The sequence below is a fragment of the Vulpes lagopus genome, chromosome 23 (assembly GCF_018345385.1).
Source record: "Vulpes lagopus strain Blue_001 chromosome 23, ASM1834538v1, whole genome shotgun sequence".
Classification (NCBI taxonomy): domain Eukaryota; kingdom Metazoa; phylum Chordata; class Mammalia; order Carnivora; family Canidae; genus Vulpes; species Vulpes lagopus.
This window is the reverse complement of record NC_054846.1, coordinates 32,292,522-32,305,571: the sequence shown is the minus strand read 5'-3', so window position 1 is coordinate 32,305,571 and position 13,050 is coordinate 32,292,522.

The following is a 13,050-nucleotide window of genomic DNA, read 5'->3' as shown; positions in this document are numbered from 1 at the left end:
AAGCTGCACAAGATCTGAAGCCTTCTTAACTCCTTTGGGCAAATAGCTGTTCTTCATTTTTGTCTCCATTTTACCGTTTGGAGCTCTATCATAGCACATATCAGATTGTATTTTAACCATCTGAATACATACCTGACACCTTCCTTTGATTATGAGTTCTTCAAGGCCAGCGATAATAACCTTATACCCAAAGGTTGGATTCCATTTCTGACATGGAGAAGGAGCCCAGTGTGTACTTATTTGAGGACTTTAGGAATAACAAAATAAACACAGTTCTTCCACAGGAATCAGGAGTCTCAATATCCCATAAAGACTCTTGTTAAAACTTGACTAAGATTGGGAAATGAATCAGAGAGATGCCTCTGTTATTTTATTCAGAATATCCTCCCATAAACCTCTGTTAAGATTAGTGGAAAATGACATCTCTTTCCCTCATTTCAGTTGTGAACTAAATAGTATTACCAAACATTCTACTCTTAAAAGCTGAAAATTTGGTTTCCAGACAGCAACATGACTCAAAACTTTGACTTCTTTCACTACAACTAAATCAAGGCTGAATTTTGTTTTTCCACCAGACATTGATTTTACTCCAGAAGTTCTTAGAGAAACCTCTTATGTCAGTGTATTTGTGTTCAGAGTGCAAATTCTGCTGCTCCATTTGTCATATTTTTTTCTCCTATACTGTAGCTATGATTTATCTATTATCATCATGGTATACAGCCTGCTAAAGAAAAAAAACATGGGGATCCCTGAAGGACTCAGCAGTTTAGCGCCTGCCTTCAGCCTAGGGCGTGATCCTGGAGTCCTGCATTGGGCTCCCTGCATGGAGCCTGATTCTCCCTCTGCCTAGGTCTCTGCCTCTCCCTCCCTGCCTCCCTGTGTCTCTCATGAAAAAGTAAATAAAATCTTAAAAAAAAAAAAGAAAAAAAAAACTTCTATAGGTACGATGATAGAATATATCGATACATATATATATGAAGAGAGAAAGAAAGATTTGAATATCATACATGTACATTTCAGGTAAGGAATCTGATACTTAGAAAGCCTAAGTTGGTTATCAGCATCACTCTACCACTCATCCAAGTTCACAAGACACGTGGCAGATACAAAATCCAAACTGAGTCCTGTATAAGCTCCCAAACTTTACATTCATTCTTCATGCTGCCTCTATGCTTTAAATTTCATGCATAACATTTATTTCCACATTGTTGGGGCATTTGGGTGGTTCTTTCATGTCTGCCTTTAGCTCAGGTCATGATCTCAGGGTCCTGGGATCGAGCCCCACATTGGGCTCCTGCTCAGTGGGGAGTCTGCTTCTCCCTCTCCTTCTCCCTTTGCCCCTCCCTCTGCTTGTGCCCGCTCTCTCTCATATAAATAAATAAACATATTAAAAATAAAACATATTTCCACGTTGTAAGTCATATCGCCTCAATAATTAAGGTTTTAAGAGCAACAGAGAAAAGAAAAAAACTATAATGAGGTATTTTAACTGAAGTTTAAATTATGTCTCATTAGCATAGTTTTGTTTCAGCTATAATGTTCATCTCCTCGTTACATGCCAAAACTACTAGCTAATTGATTTATTTTGCATTGGCTATATTATAAAATGTTTTTAATTATTTAGGGACTAATAGTTGAGACTCTTAACTTAGACTATCATTCCACTTTCACTATGAATATAAGTAGTTCTGAATTTTTTGTGAATGTTCAAAGAACTTTTAGTGTCCCTCCCTCAGTGTGCTTCCATTTCTTGCCCCAAGCCAGGCCCCTCCAAAATCAATACCAGAGAGATTTACAATGGATGAAGAGGAGAAATGGTTAACACTTGCACTGATACAAAGTGAAAAAGAACAAGCTAAAGGGTGATTTAGGAGGAAGAGTGTTAGATGAATGAGGAGACAATAAAGGTTTAAAGAGGATGGCATGTACCACTGAACCGTTGTAGTAACTTTTTCCAAAAGATATGTAAGCGTAATATATTTTGTCTTGTGAAATTTCATCACCAACCTCTGTGCATTTCTAAAGACATACTGGACCCTTTCTTGCATATAATTTCTAATACTTCAATTTCTTTTGATTATTCTCTCCTCAGGTATAGTAGGTAGAATGTTATAGATATATTTCCAAATATATCTTTAACAGTAACTTGGAACTTAAATGTCTTAATTTAAAAATATATATATATATTTAGAGAAATGGAACAAAATGACATTTATAGCATTGTATATTTATTCAACAAACAACATGGTAATGGTACAAATTTTAGATTTTGAGTACATAATTTCAATATGCTTGTGATTAGTCAGGTAACCTTAATAATATCAGGTAATTTCTTTCCTCAGTTGTCTGTTAGTAAAGTGAGAAATAAAATAATTATCTTACCTTGACCTTGGGCATGGAAAGTTTATCTATGTGACCACAATGCATCCTAGGAAGGATACTGGTGAATTTGAATAAGGAAAAACTGTGCAGTAACTACAATAGCTATTTGTGAACTCCAAGAGAAACCTGGGTGCTTTGAGGCAATATTATTTGGGTTCAAATCACAATACACTTCAGTTCACTCAAGTGATTCTCATGTACCCTCAAGTTTATGAATATTATAGCACACTATGCTTCTCCTACTTGACTGTAAATACATTTTACCTAGAAATTTGTTAAAATGTAGATTATAATTCAGTTAGTTTTGGGCATTTACATTTCTAACCAGCTCTCAAGTGATAGTGCTGGTCAAGGTACCACACTCTGAGTAGCAAAGTACAAGGTTATTGGTTTCCACAGTGATTAGAGAGATAAAGAAGAGAAGTGGCACTGTGGTATACAGTTAAGAGTCGTTCTAACATACTAGATATTACAAGACATTAATTTGAATTTGGAGGGATGCCTGGGTGACTTGGTGGTTGAGCATCTGCCTTCAGCTCAGGGCGTGATCCTGGGGTCCTGAGATCAAGTCTCACATCAGCTTCCTTGTGGGGAACCTACTTCTCCTTCTACCTATGTCTCTGCCTCTCTTTCTGTGTTTCTCATGAATAATAAATAAAATCTTAAAAAAATAATAATAATTTCAAATGTGGAGAAGGGCTATGACTTTGGGATAGTAATACAGCAAAGTAGCCCCCCCCCCAAAAAAAAGGGTAAAAGGTACCCAAGAACAAATTGGAAAAAATTTCAGGTATCTGTGTTGAGAAAAATCTTGAGTATGTAGAATACAGAGGAAATTGCTTAAAAAAAAAAAAGAGGAAGTAGAAGAAGTCAGGCAAAGACTGTGGTGCATAAAATGTGTGTAGAGAAGAATAAATCTGAGCAAACTTCTCAGTAATAAATCAAAATGAATGGAGACAGATGCAGCTGGTTCAGCTTCAGTGACTTAGAAGAACTTGAGTGTTAACATCTGCATGATGTAGGGATGACCCAAAGCCATTAAGAGAAAAGGACATGGGAGGAAGAGACTTTTGAAGAGAAAAGGAAAATTAAGATATTTTTCAGGTGGTGGCAAACAAAAAGGCAAAGGAAAGTCTTTATGGATGTTATAGGTCATCTCTTTGGGGAATGTAACCATTGCTGAGGATTGCAGACAGAAGAAGGAAGTCCATCTGAAACCTCTGGGAAGGAAAAGAAAGTGGGAGAAGTTATCTAGAAAAGCAGTGAGGGACAGGGGCTACAGAAAATGAGATGACTCCTGCTGGGTTTTGAACGAAAGTAACCAGAAAAGTCAATGTGAGAGCTGAGAAGGAATAGATCCTGAAGCCAAAGGGAAATGTAGGAAGAGAAAAGGCACAAGGAAAGCAAAAATCACATTCCATGGGGGCCCCAACAAATTAAAATCCAAAGTTTATTATTTTTATGACTCACTATTAAAAAGGAAAAGGATGACATCCATCGAAATTTTAACAAATTCTAACTAACCGTGTTAGAGACTGATGGAAAGGGATTGCATCACAAGGGTAGAAAATATTTTTAAAAGTTGGAAAGAGCAACATAAGTGCAAAAACATGGTAAAATAAAGTGGCAGGGCAAAGAGTGATGACCAGTGACCAACTGGTTGGAAAGCATGATACTGAGAGCAAAGCGAAGGAAAAAAGTTTGCAAATGTAAAACTAAGGGCTCCTTTCATGCAGAGGAAGTTGGGAAGATCCCACTCATTTCTGGCACAAATTGTAGTATATTTGACCCTTTGCCTGGTGAACAGCAACAGACCTTCCTCTCTCTTCTGGTTCTCCTCCCACCCTCTCACTCTCACTCATTAATAGTAATAGAGTATCCGACCTTCTTCTGAAAGATAGTTGAGACTTTCAGAAAATACAGAGCCACATATAGAAGCTGAAAGTGATAAAAATAGCCCCCCCCCGCCCCCCGCCAGGAACTACTGCAATAGCAGAAAAGAGACCTCAATATAGAACTGGGCTCAATTCCAAGCACAGCAAGAACAGTGGGGATTTATAGTCGACCTATAGATTAGGGGGATTGGTGGATGAAAAATTCTAACAGAAGACATCAAGGGGAGAGAAGATTCTTGCCGAAGGCAGGCCAGGAGAATCAGCTGTCACCTCAGGGATGGAAGGGGATGAGGACTTGACTAGATATCAAGAGAGATCAGATCCCAGAGCGGGGACTCTCACTCAACTGACTCAATAGGATTCTTGCTAAATCTGGACAATACAGGTATGAGGCCAAGGTCCAAAGATGAGGCCTTGCTGAGAAAGGGGCTTAAAGGAGCCTGACTAAAGTTTGGTCAAGGAAAGAATCTCTGTCAGAGGATCAACTCTCCTCAACTCAAAACAGCAACACTGTTGGGGCCCGTGGGTGGCTCAGTTGGTTCAATGTCTGCCTTGGCTCAGGTCTTGATCTCAGGATCCTTGGCTGAGCCTTGTGAGAGGCTCCACACTCTGTGGGGAGTCTCCTTCTCCTCTTCCTCTCCCTCTGTCCATCTCTCCCCACTCCTGCTCTACTTATCTCTCACTTGTGCTCTCTTTATCATAAATAAATAAATAAATAAATAAATAAACAAACAAACAAACAAAACAATCACAACAACAAAAACAGAAACACTCAGCCTTGGCTCTGCTGTCCTTCTCAGTGCTGGATCTCAGCATTTCCCTAAGACCTGTGTTTTTATTTTTTATTTTTTTTAAATTACTGCCCACAAAATACTAAGGCCTTTCTCTTTTCTCTTTTCCTTCATATCCTGGTAGATGACAGTTGGAACATCTGATAAAGGAATTTGAGTTACGAAAGTCATGCTTAACAGTAGCTTTTGTCTCATTCCTTACATTGGCAAGACTTGAGTAACGTTTACCCAGGAATTATGGGGACAAAAAGGAGATAACTTCATTTTGAGGGTATTTCCAGCTGCATATACTCCCAGGGAAGAAGATTAATCCTATGTGATAGGCAGCACTATAATCTTTAAACATCTAATTGGTCTTCGTCCCTATCCAATTCTGCCATTACTCAATATTCTCCAATCTACTTCAGAGTTTATCAGAGAAAGGAGAGAAAATTGTCCAAAAGCAAATAACCAAATGAATCATTTCTGATTGTGATGTATCTCATTAAAAAATCATTTGAAAAGTGCTGAAAAGTAAGGCAGAGGAAAACAGCTGTCAGGTTAGGGCATAGGAAAAAATGATCAAGTATTGGATATAATTTTAAAAAATAATAATTTTAGCAGAATACCCACGTAGAAATAGTTGGTGTCTTTCATAATAGTCGTCAGGGGGTGGGGATATCATACAATGATGTTTCTATTGCTCAAGACATATTTGAAACACTTCCTGAGAATTTTCATAAGGATCACTTCATAAGTCATATAAGAAAATCATTCCCATAAAATTATGGTCATGGCCTGCATATTTGCACATCTCCACCATAGCATCTGGATCCTTATTTTTAAAAATAAACAGGTAAAAATACTTATTATTGAAAGCATACCTGAGTGAATGTAGATGAAGGGATTAGCTTGGCATGTTGGAATAAAACCTAAGTAAGATTGAATAACGTTTTCAATTTGAATTGTTTAAAGTACCAAATTTCCTGACTTCTTACTGGTAGTAATTTCTTTTGGCAATAGTTTTACCAGGCAAGAAAGAAAATAATGCTTGATTCATGACTTATCTGGCATAAACAGGATCAGATATTCCCTTTGTGATTTCTTTGGACATAAAAAGGAAAATAGTTCTACAAAAAATTAACTTGGAACAATATATTAATGTACTCATCATCGTTAAAGCAGCAAGTTGTGTAGTAAACTAAGTCTCTGGCAATTTCAGAGTCATTGTTCAAACAATGCATTTCTCTCTCACCGTGAACAAGATGGAATCCCTATAGAGGCGTATTACTCGGATGTCTGCTCTAGTAGAATTTGTGTATCATGTTGTGTGTCGATCACTGTGTTTAGTATTAACACAAATCTTTGTGTTCTTTCTTCCCAGCATGAATCAAAACCACTTTAGAGGAAATTAGTTTTTATATGGAGAGTATTGATCATAACCACATGTGTAAATGATTCCATGTCTTTGGTATGGATTTTTCAAATTATAAATTTCCTGAATAATTAGAAATTATGCATAACAACGTCAAATTAAGAAGATGACAAAAAAAAAAGTGTATTTCTTCAATGAATTCCTTTTACACGTTGATACAAAAATGTCTCCTTTCCTTTCACTTTAACTTAAAGAGCTCTTTGGTAACTGTTTGGAGACAAGCCAAGGAGAAATCATCACTATGTTTTGGACAAAACTGCTGTCTTTGTCTTCCAACTATAGACACAGAGTTTATGGTAATATCTCAACCTGACCGAGATGTTTATATTCCTTGAAAGACAAAACAAAATGGGTGTGTGTATAATTCATAGGGATAAGAAAATGAATGCATCATCTTTTCAGGGAGGTAGAGTAGCTAATAAGATTCATTCATTCACAAGAGACCAGCTTAAGTAAGGTTTTGATCCTCTGCAAAGAGAAATCAGATTGCATCGGAAGACAATAAAGGGTTTTAAGCAGTAAAGTGGCAGGATATGCCTAAAATCATCATTTTTGCAGCCTCCAGTAAAGAACCTTGAAAGAGAGCAAGATCAGTTAGGAAATTATCAAAATGACTGAGACGAAAGATGATTGTTGTGAGCAGGGAGTGGCTTGCATCGCTGCACAGGGAGCCCACGGAGGGTATTGATCATTAGATGTTAGGGAAAGGAAAACATGAATATTCTAGGATAATTCCTCTTCATTTAACTTGATTAGTTGGGACAGATAATGGTGCCATTTCAGGAAAAGGCGATGACAAAAAGAGAAGTGGCTTGAAGTGATGAATTCTCAGTGGACTGTGTTAGGTCTGTGATGCCTACCAGACACCCAAAGGGAGATGTCCTGGAGGTGGTTGAAAAGACATGTATGAAATTGAGGAGGGGAGACAAATTAGAAATAAATACATCAGTCACCTGCACACCATTGGCATTGTAAAGCTGCTTTGTTAGAGGAGCTCAAGTAGGAAGAATAAAAGCAAGAAGAAAACTCAAAATGTTAGTACATGCAAAGGTTCAATGGACCAGAAAGAGCAAGCAAAAGAAAAGGAGAGAAAAACCAGAAAAGAAGAGGAACACTTGAGTAATGTGGGATGTCCTGGAAATTTAGAAAAGAAAGTGTCTTTCAAACAGGGAACATCGGACGGTGTCACATGGAGCCGAAAGGGCAGCTCTGGGACAGCGCACATGAAAGCATCTTGTGCACTTTTGGGAACACAGTAGGTACTCAATAAATGCCATTTCCTTTCATTTCCTCATTCCAGTTCTAGAGGTACTAGTGTTTACTGATGAAGAACAAAGGCTTCCGAGCCAGTCTGCCTCAGTCAGCTTCTTCCTCAGGTATTCCATAACCTTGTACAGGTCGTTTCACCTTTCAGTAGTTTGATTCCTGTATTTTAAAATAGGGCTATGACAGTGCCTACTTCATGGGGATGCAGAGAACATGCTGCGGTCACTCAGTAAGATGAATTACTACTTCCTTATTTAAATATTTAATTTTTTCCCTGTTATGTATTTTTTAAAAATCACTCCGTAATGGACATGAATTACTTTTTAATTTTCATAATGAATACTTTGTCTGAGTGACTTAATAATTAATTCCATTTCCACAACCCACAAGGCCATGGAACAAAGCCCACCCTTCCTTCTCACGTTATGCCTATATCTGCTTTTTAAGGACTCCAGTTATTTTTGTTGATATGGGTCCTGATCATGTGTGGGCACATGTGAAAGGAGCAGACGGAACAGACAAGGGACAGTGGGACACCCAGAGACTGCCGACAGTGGGAAGCTGTTTCTACCCATAGGACCAAAGGGACAAGAGGATGAAAAGGTGTTATCGGCATCCACTGGGGATTAGAACTGCAAAAAAGTGGTTTCCTGGTGGGGAAAAACCAATGTGCTTATTATGAGAGACTGATGCAGATAAAGGGAGGGAGCCATGTGCCACTTGTTCTCCTCTTACCTTCATTTCTTAGGCTCCTGGGACCTCTGGCTGATTCTAAGCACAAGCCTGCTGGCAACAGAGCCACAGTGAGACAGTTTTCAAAAATTAGCCTTCTAAGACCTAGATGGGCAGAGAAGTGTGGAACATAGGCTAAGGGAACAAGAAGAGAACAACCGAGCAGACCTTGCTGTTCTCCAGTGTTATGTTCTTAGCCAAGTCCCAGTAAATGATACCCAGATACGGGGGGTTCTGCCCCATTTCACTACCTCCTCTCATGCTGGTGGCCAGTCTACAGCCAATACCCTCAGCTTCTAAATTGCCTTTCATATCATCCAGGTTTCACAACTTTTAACAATATGGAATCTCCTTAGTACTTTGCTTCTCTCTCTCTGTATATATATCTATATCTATATACATATACATATGTGTAAACCAGCTAAAAGGATGCTTGTAATTTAAAATTTTTTACATATATTGTAAATTATAAAACTGAAAAGCTTGATCCAAACTTTTCTGGAAAATAGGCCAAAATTTTTGTCCGTTTCCAAGATTTGGATTGAATTCCCTGATTTGACTACATCCCACAAGAATGCCTTCATTCCTGTTTTTTTACTGGAACTTCTAAACTGTTGACACCACAGATTTTAAAAAATAAACAGATGGGCATGTCTCCATGACTTCATTTTATGTTAAGGATGTAAATATTCATCCAGATTTAAAAAAAATCTCTTTTTTTAATGTCTGTAAATAAACGAATTTGCCAGTCATTTTATCCATTCATCCATCGCTTGCTTGTTGACATTAAATAGATCTATGGCTGTGGTGGGAAATTCTTCAATCATCAGTCACTCTCAGTAATTTAGAGGATTTTTTTCAATAAAAAATGAAAGCAAATTTTTATAAAAAGGCTTAGAGTTCAAAATGCCTAAAAAATGTGAGATTAACGAAATTTTTCATAATCATAACAAGATGAATGAAAATCCTTTTCAATGAAAATAATTTTTCTTATAAAAAAGTTTTTTTTTCCATTTTAGAGACAAAAAAAGGAAAGGAAAAGGAAAAAAAGAAAAGAAAAAGAAAAGAAAGAAAAGAAAAGAGAAAAGAAAAGAAAGAAAAGAAAAGAAAAGAAAAGAAAAGAAAAGAAAAGAAAAGAAAAGAAAAGAAAAGAAAAGAAAAGAAAAGAAAAGAAAAGAAAGAAAAGAAAAATATTTGGCATAGAGTAAGACTGAACTTTAGCCAGGGAAGAGTTTGTTCAGAGGTCCATCCCTCCTTTAATCTGGGCAAGTTCAAGCTATAGCAAAATTATAGTTTCCAGTATCCCTTGAATCTCCAATGAGTGCTACTGAGAGAACCTCCGAAAATAGTGACTCCACACTCTTAAACTCAAGACTGGATGGCATAAAAATCTTTGCTATTTAAAATAATATCAGAACAGAGTTTGCTACTTTTTTGGTGTCAGATTTGCAATGAGCAGACCTTAACCTGTAGATGCAAAAATCCACCATCTTCCCAATTAAAGTCATTTTATAAAATAATGAAAACCATCTGCTTTCACACAATGAGCCACCATATACTATTTTGTCATTTTCAAATGAGTTTAATTATTAGTTCTTTTGTTTGTTTGTTTGGTTTTTTTTTTTGGACAGTTCTTTTATATGACTAGTTGTATCACAAAATGCCCATTATTACAAATCGCATTTTGGCAAAGATAGAATCAGAAAGATGCTTTCATGGTAAATCAATAAGTAGTTATTATATACCTAGTATAAAGTTATGTAGTCAAATTAATAAAAGCCAATTGTTTATGTGAACTCTTCCTTTTCTCCATTTATGAGTTTTTGTTGTTGTTGCCCAAGAGTAATTTATCCAAAGTAATTTTTGTGTGATTTAATTTTGTTAAATTTATGTGTTGGGGAGACATATGACAGTCCGGTTGGTGCTTTGCTCATGTCAAGGACATAGAGTAGATAGGTTATGTGTTTCAAGATCTGTCATTTTCTCTATGGAGGCTAGAGCCATACTAGAAGCACCACGATAATGGCCAACATGGGTTTTAAGTATTCGCAGAGTAATGTGAGCCCAGGTTTTCATGGAATAGTCAAGAAATGAGCTTATGCCTCAGCAAGATTGTGTTAGCCAGTATTTAGAGCACACATGTAACCTTTATTTAAAGAAGAATCTAGAAAGTGATGGTCTATTTTGATTTCTAAAATATTTTTCAGGTAATGATTTTGACTTAGACTGTGCATGTTGTATACAAAATGTCCTTGTACTAGTAAGCGGCATGTAGCTCAATGTGATCAAGATACCTACTTAGGGGTGAGAAAAAGCCCAGTCATCCAGTTAATGAGCTGTAGCTATGAGAGAGAGGTGTGTGTATTGCAGGAATGACCAGGAGAAAGTCAGCTCTGTGCTCCTTTGCTCAATGGAGAGGATCCCAAGCCACAGAACAAATACAAATGATTCCAGTGGAAATTGGTACAAATGTCATTTTAAGTATACAGACAATTTCCAGGTGTGGATTATTCAAGAATTTTGTGGATTTTTCAAATGCTACATCATATTAACCAGGATACATTTTAATGACACAAATCTACTCTTCATCTGAAAATATAAAGTTTTTCTTTCTTATTTTTATAGCAAGTATTGGAATTATGTATTTTGGAAAATATACACCTCTAGTTTTACTAGCAGAGAGTCATCAAAAATCCTCGAGAGAACGACAAATTTTATCTTTGGCCAAAATTTCCTTTTCAAATTACTTTCACTAGTGATAACACATTCTAGAAAAGAATATTTTGAGTTATTGTCTGTCACACAGCTCCTAGGGAATAAAAGTAGTAGGTACTATGTTACTCTTACTAGATTCTTTTAAATGAAAAGAGACTCAGAGAAACAAAATACCAGCAATATTTTTATTTCTTTTTATTATAAATATAATTCTTTTTCTTGTATTTTTCTTTTTGCTATATTTTATTATCACTTATATTTAATTCTTATTATATTTTTACCTAATTATTCAGATGAGAATATTAGAGTCCAGAATTGGAGTCATTTACCCAAATCCATGGTGTTAAGGAGTGTTCTGCTATGAAAAAGTTAATTTATTTCATTACAGTGGGCAGTATATATGATTCAATGTGTGAATGTACTTTTGTTATGCAAGAAGAGTGTATTTAAAATATATAAATAATATTGTTGGCTATGAGAATCTTTGAATTCTAAGATACTAGGGGAAAACCTTGAAAGAGAGGAATAGGGACCCCTGGGTGGCTCAGCAGTTGAGCGTCTGCCTTTGGCTCAGGTCGTGATCCCAGAGTCTTGAGATCAGGTCCCACGTCAGGCTCCCTACATGGAGCCTACTTCTCCCTCTGCCTGTGTCTCTGCCTCTCTATCTCTCATGAATAAATAAATAAAATCTTAAAAAAGAGAGAGAGAGAGAGAGGAACAAATCAATTGTAGATAAGAAAGGGAAGAGTCTTTGAGCTGATGGCTTGGAGAGAAAGGGGTGTGAGGTGCTGAAAAGTGGAAAAAATCATCCTAGAGAGGACATTTGCTAGTTAGTTTTGTTTTTTTTCTGTCTGTTTTGGCAGGAGAGCATGGCAAAGTGAAAAAGATGATGGAATCAGGATAGGGCTCTATGAAAGATTAAAAGCAAGTTTTAGCCAATTAAATCCTGTATGGCAAATTTAATAGGTAGGATAAGAAAACATGACAGGATTATTGAAGGTTTCTATTGATGAAGATAAGGACAATCTCTAGCTCGGTTCATTTTATAAATAAATACAGCACCCTCCCACTATAATACAATTCGTGATTAAAATAATTGCAAGTGACACAGGATATCACCAAAACATAAAAATAACATGTGACTGATAATGTATATGTGGGGGAAAGTCTCTATCCTACTAGTCTTCATACTGAGTAGCATGTGGTGTGGGTGAAGTACTTGCAAATAATGTGGCACAGAGACAGTAATAGGCTCAGTTAAAGTCACTTGACTGATGAAGTGGTGGTGTCAAGTTTCCATGCAAGTGCTGCTGAAAGAGAAAATCTCTATAAGACCTAGAGTTTGAGCAACATCTGGATTTAGGTGTGCCTGAATGAATCACACTGTTCTATGGACTGTCATGGGAAGTACCAAATGGTGTGATTTTATTCATCTGCCAACTGATAAAAATTATATCTATCCTTTTATTTTATAGAAAGAACACTTATTTAATTTACATTTAAACTCTGTAAACTCCTAAGAGTTCAGAGTATCAAGAGAACTTCAAGCACTGACCAATTCAACACAAGGACATTTTACAAGCACTTAGCTAAGAGTTCAAAGAAAAGCCCATGCAAGTATAATTCTGTCCTTAGTCAAAGAAATTCAGAAAATCGGGCTTAAAAAAAAGGATGCCGATATATGCAAGATACAACTTATGTGATGATTCATTGTCAGATATTAGAAGAAATTACAAGCTGGCATAAACCAGTCTCTGTACTCTGGGTCGTTAATGGATTAGGAAAAGACACCAGACTTGTTGTAAAAAGACATGGATGCAGTCTGAGGGTCGGTTTTTTTTTTTTTTTTCCTAAT